Source organism: Cololabis saira, unplaced genomic scaffold (genome assembly GCF_033807715.1).
Source record: "Cololabis saira isolate AMF1-May2022 unplaced genomic scaffold, fColSai1.1 scf044, whole genome shotgun sequence".
In the NCBI taxonomy this organism is placed as follows: Eukaryota; Metazoa; Chordata; class Actinopteri; order Beloniformes; family Belonidae; genus Cololabis; species Cololabis saira.
Genome location: NW_026906208.1, coordinates 240,001 through 247,500, shown reverse-complemented (window position 1 = coordinate 247,500; position 7,500 = coordinate 240,001). Strand labels below are relative to the sequence as shown.

Below are 7,500 nucleotides of genomic sequence, written 5' to 3'. Positions count from 1 at the left end.
GCAGAAGCTGCAGCTTGAAATACCTCTTATATGGAGTTGAAGATAAGTCATATAATATAAGTCATTGATTTGTTGGTGATAATAATTTAGAAGCGCATATTTGTTGGAGTTAAAGTGCCTTAACCATGTGAAAAACACTTTAGGACGTGAGCTGTCGCTGTTACCACGTTGAAATATGTGTGGGTAGATTAAGCGAGAGCGCTCTCTGCTGTTTGAAAAAGCTTACAGCACCTGGTATTCCCAGGCGGTCTCCCATCCAAGTACTAACCAGGCCCGACCCTGCTTAGCTTCCGAGATCAGACGAGATCGGGCGCATCCAGGCTGGTATGGCCGTAAGCAGAAGCTTGCAGCTTGAAATACCTCTAACATGGAGTTGAAGATAAGTCATAGAATATAAGTCATTGATTTGTTGGTTTTATTTGTTGGAGTTAAATTGCCTTAACCATGTGCAAAACACTTTAGGACGTGAGCTGTCGCTGTTACCACGTTGAAATATGTGTGGGTAGATTAAGCGAGAGCGCTCTCTGCTGGTTGAAAATACTTACAGCACCTGGTATTCCCAGGCGGTCTCCCATCCAAGTACTAACCAGGCCCGACCCTGCTTAGCTTCCGAGATCAGACGAGATCGGGCGCATCCAGGCTGGTATGGCCGTAAGCAGAAGCTGCTGCTTGAAATACCTCTTATATGGAGTTGAAGATAAGTCATATAATAAGTCATTGATTTGTTGGTGATAATAATTTAGAAGCGTTTATTTGTTGGAGTTAAAGTGCCTTAACCATGTGAAAAACACTTTTGGACGTGAGCTGTCGCTGTTACCACGTTGAAATATGTGTGGGTAGATTAAGCGAGAGTGCTCTCTGCTGGTTGAAAATGCTTACAGCGAGGCTTCCGGCTTAGCTGTACATGGGGTGAGACGTGATTAGCGGAGCTCCTGCAGGGTTAATTTTAATTCAACATTTATAGGCACTTTTTGCATCACTCCCACGGCTTTGGTTTTAACTAAATTATTTTCAACGCGGTTACTTCGACAACTTACCACGGAAATGCCTCCAAAGTCCTTCAAAGCGGGGAATAACCCTCCAGCTAACCCGCGGCCTGCTGCTCATGCCGTCTCCTCGCCCCGCGGTGATTCCCCTCCTCCGGAGAGCACCTGCGCTGCGCAGGTTCCAGCTGCGGAGTTCAGCCGGCTTAAAACCGAACTCCTCTCCGCTCTCCGCAATGATGTTGCAGCTATATTTCGGTCAGAGCTTCAGGCAGCACTTACCGATAATTTAACGTCCATTAAGTCCGAGCTGCTTTCTCTTAAAGCCGATCTTTCTGGCAGTATTTCCTCCATGAAGGCGGACGTCGCGGGTCTCGCGACCACGGTCGCTGGGATGGAGCTGTCCGTCTCAAGCTGCTCAGACGACATCGTTGCTCTCCAGAAAAAAGTGGATCACTTGTCGAAAGAATATGTGAGGCTGGAGGACAGATGCGAGGATTTGGAGTCAAGGTCTCGTCGGCAGAACGTACGGATTATTGGCGTCCCGGAGGAGGATCCTGACTCTTCATCTGCAGCCGGTGTTTCCAGGCTATTGGCGGAAGCCTTCTCCCTCGACGCTGAGCCGGTGGTGGACAGAGCCCACCGCACCCTCATGCCGAGACCGAAGCCCGGGGAGCGGCCCCGCGCAATAGTGGCCAGGCTGCATTATTACACCGACTGCGCTGACATCCTGAGAAAGGCGAGAGAGCGGCAGCAGATCAAAGTCCGGGGTATGAGCATCTCCGTGTTCCCGGATCACACAGCCAAGACAGCGCGGGCGCGCGCTGCCTTTAATGACGTGCGCCGTCAGCTGCGGGAGATTGAAGGAGTCCGGTATGGATTGCTGTATCCCGCCCGGCTGCGTGTAACCCATGATGGCCAGCAACGTGACTTCACGTCGCCAGATGAAGCCCTGGCATTCATCAGGAAAATAAAAAAAGTGACTACCAGCTAGTTTTCTGGGACGACTTATCCAGCTTGATGTCCGTGCGGGACTCTGGCCCGGGGTGAGTGACTGAGTCAATTCAGAAAATGGGACTTTATGTCGTAATTTTTTATTTTTTATTTTTTATTTATTTATTTTTTTTTTTTTCTTTTCTCTTCTAACTATCAATGGGAACAACACTGTTTTAAATTGATGGCCTAATCATTTCTCTGGTATGATGCCTTGATAAGAAAATATGCACGCACCCCTGTCTTTGCTTAAATTGTGTGCATGTGTGTGCGTGTCTGTGTGGGTGTGTGAGTGCATATATGTATATATTATTGTTCTATAGGCCAAAGATCTCCCTAATTTACGTTTGTTGTTACCCTGACAAGACAGCGATCGTCAGAATGGCTTAGATTGATGGTTTCATATGCCTCATATTTTATTTTTTTATTTTTTTAAGGGTTTAACTCTGCAGGAGCTAATTTTGTTTTTGTTTTTGTATTTAGCTTTATAGTCGAAAGCATCTCTTTTCGAGAATGGCTTCCTTTGAAGCCAGCACGGCTGTTTCCATCGTTTGGGGATGGGATCATCTAATGTGCGCTGGGTGGGTGGGCGGGGGTTATGGGATGTTGGCTTTTTGTCTCTGTAGGTATGTATATACTCCTGAGTTTTGTTTGTTTTGGTTTTCCCTTTTACCTCTTTTCCTTATATCTCCTCTGGTGGTGGGTGAGTCGGTCTTATTTTCTCTCAGAGAATGCCTATGAACGATCGTAATCTGCGCAAGCTTGATACTGGATCAAACATTACATTCACTAGCTGGAATGTGAAAGGTGTGAATAATCCAATTAAGCGATCAAAGATTTTTTCACATTTGAAACGCTTGGACACTGACATAGCTTTCCTTCAGGAAACTCATTTGCGAAATAAAGATAATTGCAGACTCAAACGAGCTTGGGTGGGTGATATTTTTCATTCAAATTTTGATTCTAGGTCTAGAGGAGTAGCAATTTTGATCGACAAAAGAGTCAATTTCTCCGTCTCCAGGACAATATCCGATAAGAATGGTAGATATCTTATTGTTGCGGGCACTCTATACTGTAACCCTGTATTGTTGGTGAATATATATGCCCCTAATTTTGATGACCCCAATTTTACGGATAGGCTGTTTGGCAACCTCCCTTTCTTAAATACGCATATTACAATACTGGGCGGTGATCTGAATTGTGTTATTAATCCTTCTTTGGACCGTTCGAATCCTCGTACTTTGACTCAATCCTCTATGTCAAAATCTATTACCGATTTTACAGTCAAGAACGGGCTTGTTGATCCGTGGAGGGTCTCACATCCTGGAGATAAGGAATTCTCTTTTTTTTCACAAGTACATCAGTCATATTCACGTATTGACTATTTTTTTGTTGATGGCTCTCTTCTCCCCAAAGTTACTTCTGTCGTATACCACCCAATTGTTATTTCGGATCACGCCCCTCTAACTTTGAATATAACATGGTCTGAGCGCCCCCGTTTTTCTTCTCCCTGGAGGTTTAATCCATTGCTTTTATCCGACGATGCATTTAATGTCTCTATATCTGCTTCAATAGATGATTTCAATGCATTAAACAAAACAGATTCTACCAGTTTTTCGCTAGTATGGGAATCACTCAAAGCATATTTGCGAGGACAGATTATTTCTTATTCAGCATACGCCAGTAAAATCCGCAGGGCTAAATTACAGGAGCTCACATCTAAAATTCAGGACACAGACAGACTAAACTCAGTTAACCCGAGTCCGAGTTTACTGAAACAACGGCTTGATTTGCAGTCAAAATTCGATCTTATAGCGACAGCTGATTCTGAACGGCTCCTATTACGCGCTCATGCCAACTATTATGAACACGGCGATAAACCAAGCAGGTTATTGGCTCACCAATTAAAAAGGCAAGCAACGTCGAGACTGATTCCCAGCATTAGAGATTCTAATGGCACACTTACCACCGATCGAATCGCCATCAACACAATTTTTAAATCATACTACTCCTCTCTCTATGAGTCAGAATCTCCACTTGACACAGCAGAAATGACCTCCTTTCTTGATAATATCACTGTCCCTACTATTAATTTGGATGTGGCTAATGGCCTCGATGCTCCTTTCAGCTTGCAAGAAATTGCCGCCGCCATTGAAGCTACGCAAAGCAACAAGGCCCCTGGTCCCGATGGGTTCGGAGCTGAGTTTTTCAAAAAATTCAAAGACAAATTAGCCCCCCTTTTACTTTCAATGTACAATGAGTCCCTTGATCATGGCTCATTGCCTCCCTCTTTAATGCAGGCGTCTATTGCCCTCCTTTTGAAGAAGGACAAAGACCCTGAATCATGCACTTCTTATAGGCCCTTGTCCTTACTGAATGTAGATGTCAAAATTTTAGCCAAAGCACTAGCAATTCGTCTTGATAAGATCCTTCCTAGCATCATATCTGAGGAGCAGAATGGTTTCATCAAGGGACGCCAGCTCTTCTATAATGTTCGTACACTTCTTAATGTGATTCTCTCTAAAGATTCTTCTCCACTCCCTGAAGTTGTTATCGCAATTGATGCTGAGAAAGCTTTTGATCATGTCGAATTTAACTATCTTTTTGCAACACTTCATAAATTCGGATTTGGACACAGGTTTATATCGTGGATTAGACTTCTTTACACTTCCCCTCAGGCCAGCATTCACACCAATGACAACTACTCCACTTATTTTACATTATCACGTGGCACGAGACAGGGCTGCCCTCTCTCCCCTTTGCTATTCGCTCTATCCGTCGAACCACTTTCAATTGCTTTAAGAACTCTTCCTCTATTTCGCGGAGTCTCTAGGTCCAATGTGGAACTTAAATTGTCACTTTATGCAGACGACCTCCTTTTATATGTATCTGACCCTTTAACCAGCATCGCACCAATATTATCTCTGTTGAAGAATTATGGATCCTTCTCCGGCTATAAGGTCAATCTTCACAAGTGTGAATGCTTCCCCATAAACTCCTCTGCTTTACAACTCAAACAATCTGATATCCCCTTTAAACTCAGCCCGTCGGGCTTTAGATACTTAGGGATTAATGTGACCCGCACTCTGCCCTCTCTTTTCACCGCTAATTTTTCCTCACTGGTAACTCGAGTGAAGGCGGACTTACAGAGGTGGAACTCCCTACCACTGTCGCTGATAGGAAGAATTAACACAGTGAAAATGACTGTATTGCCTAAATTTCTTTTTTTGTTCCAATGCACTCCTTTATTTCTACCAAAATCTTTTTTTAAATCACTTGACCAAATTGTTTCCAACTTTTTATGGGCCGGTAAGACACCCAGAGTGAGGTATTCGCTTCTCCAAAAATTTAAATTTAATGGGGGTCTAGCACTACCAAACTTTATGCTTTACTATTGGTCAGCGCATATTCACAAACTAATTTATTGGCTTCAGTCTCCTGAGTTATTATGGTGCAGATTGGAGGCTCAGTCACTCTCTTCATCCTCTGTAACGGCCCTATTCTCCTCCTCTTTACCATTGAATCCCTCTAAGTTTACAAATAGCCCTGTGGTGCTTTCCTCCCTTAAGATTTGGTCACAGTTTAGGCGCCACTTTAAATTTGCTTCTCCATCCATCTATACACCTGTTACTAAGAATCATCTGTTCCCTCCATCACTAATAGACACCACTTTTATGATTTGGTACAACCGGGGCATTAAGCACTTCAGGGATCTATATAAGGATGGTATCTTTTCCACATTTTCAGATCTGAGGTCAAAGTTCAATTTGCCTGCCTCCCATTTGTTTCGCTACTTCCAGCTTCGACACTGCGCCTCTGCTCTGTTTCCATGCTTCCCTTCCCTTCCTGCTAACCAACCGTGGGATGATCTTCTAACAATGAAACTCAGTCAAAAATCTCTGATATCTAAGATATATACACTGTGTATGACATTTGATGATCATTCTGTAGATAAAGCTCGGGAGGGTTGGGGACGAGAGTTGGGCCTTGACTTCACAGGGGAGCTGTGGGATAAAGCTATCCGTAGCATACGATCTAGCACGCCTTGCGCTAGATTTGAACTTATTCAATTTAAGGTGCTGCATAGAGCCCACCTATCAAAATCCCGATTATCGGAAATATATCCGAATGTTGCAGACCTATGCGACAGATGCCAGGGTTCTCCATGCAATTTAAGTCATATGTTTTTCTCCTGTCCTAGGTTACAGAAATTTTGGAGTGATTATTCTGTGATCATGTCTAAAGTTCTAGGTAAAAAAGTTGTTATGGCCCCTCTCTTAGCAATATTCGGACTCACTGTTGACTCCTCACATATCAGCCCCACACAGTCAGAAGTATTGGCTTTCACATCCCTTTTAGCAAGACGTCGTATCTTACTTCTATGGAAATCCCCCAAGTCCCTGTCTATTTCTATTTGGCTTAGTGATGTTATGTTTTTTCTTAAATTGGAGAAGGTGAGATACTCTTTAAAAGGCAACGCAGCTAAATTCGTTCGCAAATGGCAATCTTTCATATACCACTTTACCGCGTTGAAGACTCTACCCACCGACTGACCCCCCCCTCCCTTAATTTTCTTTTCATCTCCTTAATTTGTTTTTTTTATGTTTTATTTATTTCCAGTTAATGGGATAGCACTTGTGGGCATCTACATTCACCACTGCATTTGTTTTTTGTATGCATTTTTGCTCATACATTACTTTCCTCCTTTGATCATTTCTTGCTCATCTGTTTATTTATTATTTAACGCTACAGAGACTCTGTTCCTTAGTTAGGTTTTGTGTGTTTTAAAAAAAAAAAAAAAAAAAAAAGGAGACAATGTATAATGCGTGTGTTTGACTACAGATTTCCATGTTTTCATTGTATGTTGTTTCCTATAAAAAGATCAATAAAAAAAAAAAAAAAAAAAAAAAAAAATGCTTACAGCACCTGGTATTCCCAGGCAGTCTCCCATCCAAGTACTAACCAGGCCCGACCCTGCTTAGCTTCTGAGATCAGACGAGATCGGGCGCATCCAGGCTGGTATGGCCATAAGCAGAAGCTGCAGCTTGAAATACTTCTTATATGGAGTTGAAGATAAGTCATAGAATATAAGTCATTGATCTGTTGGTTTTATTTGTTGGAGTTAAAGTGCCTTAACCATGTGCAAAACACTTTAGGACGTGAGCTGTCGCTGTTACCACGTGGAAATATGTGTGGGTAGATTAAGCGAGAGCGCTCTCTGCAAGTTGAAAAAGCTTACAGCACCTGGTATTCCCAGGCGGTCTCCCATCCAAGTACTAACCAGGCCCGACCCTGCTTAGCTTCCGAGATCAGACGAGACCGGGCGCATCCAGGCTGGTATGGCCGTAAGCAGAAGCTGCAGCTTGAAATACCTCTTATATGGAGTTGAAGATAAGTCATATAATATAAGTCATTGATTTGTTGGTGATAATAATTTAGAAGCGCTTATTTGTTGGAGTTAAAGTGCCTTAACCATGTGCAAATCACTTTAGGACGTGAGCTGTCGCTGTTACCACGTTGAAAT

At 43.1% G+C, this 7,500-nt stretch overlaps 5 non-coding genes across 5 annotated transcripts in view; all 5 read right to left on the bottom strand.

Moving 5' to 3' along the window:
* LOC133433218 (5S ribosomal RNA) overlaps window positions 1–2 on the bottom strand; it is a 119-nt gene extending 117 nt beyond the window's left edge. Inside the window, exon 1 of the ribosomal RNA XR_009777433.1 lies at window positions 1–2. This exon is cut by the window's left edge and continues 117 nt beyond it. This is a non-coding gene — a ribosomal RNA (5S ribosomal RNA).
* A 217-nt stretch (window positions 3–219) lies between these two features.
* LOC133433153 (5S ribosomal RNA) lies at window positions 220–338 on the bottom strand. The gene has a single exon (XR_009777372.1). It is a non-coding gene; the product is annotated as a 5S ribosomal RNA (ribosomal RNA).
* A 200-nt stretch (window positions 339–538) lies between these two features.
* LOC133433338 (5S ribosomal RNA) lies at window positions 539–657 on the bottom strand. Its single transcript, XR_009777549.1, has one exon. It is a non-coding gene; the product is annotated as a 5S ribosomal RNA (ribosomal RNA).
* Window positions 658–6,890: 6,233 nt separating this feature from the next.
* LOC133432956 (5S ribosomal RNA) lies at window positions 6,891–7,009 on the bottom strand. The gene has a single exon (XR_009777190.1). It is a non-coding gene; the product is annotated as a 5S ribosomal RNA (ribosomal RNA).
* Window positions 7,010–7,208: 199 nt separating this feature from the next.
* LOC133433348 (5S ribosomal RNA) lies at window positions 7,209–7,327 on the bottom strand. The gene has a single exon (XR_009777558.1). It is a non-coding gene; the product is annotated as a 5S ribosomal RNA (ribosomal RNA).
* Between the last annotated feature and the right edge of the window lie 173 nt (window positions 7,328–7,500).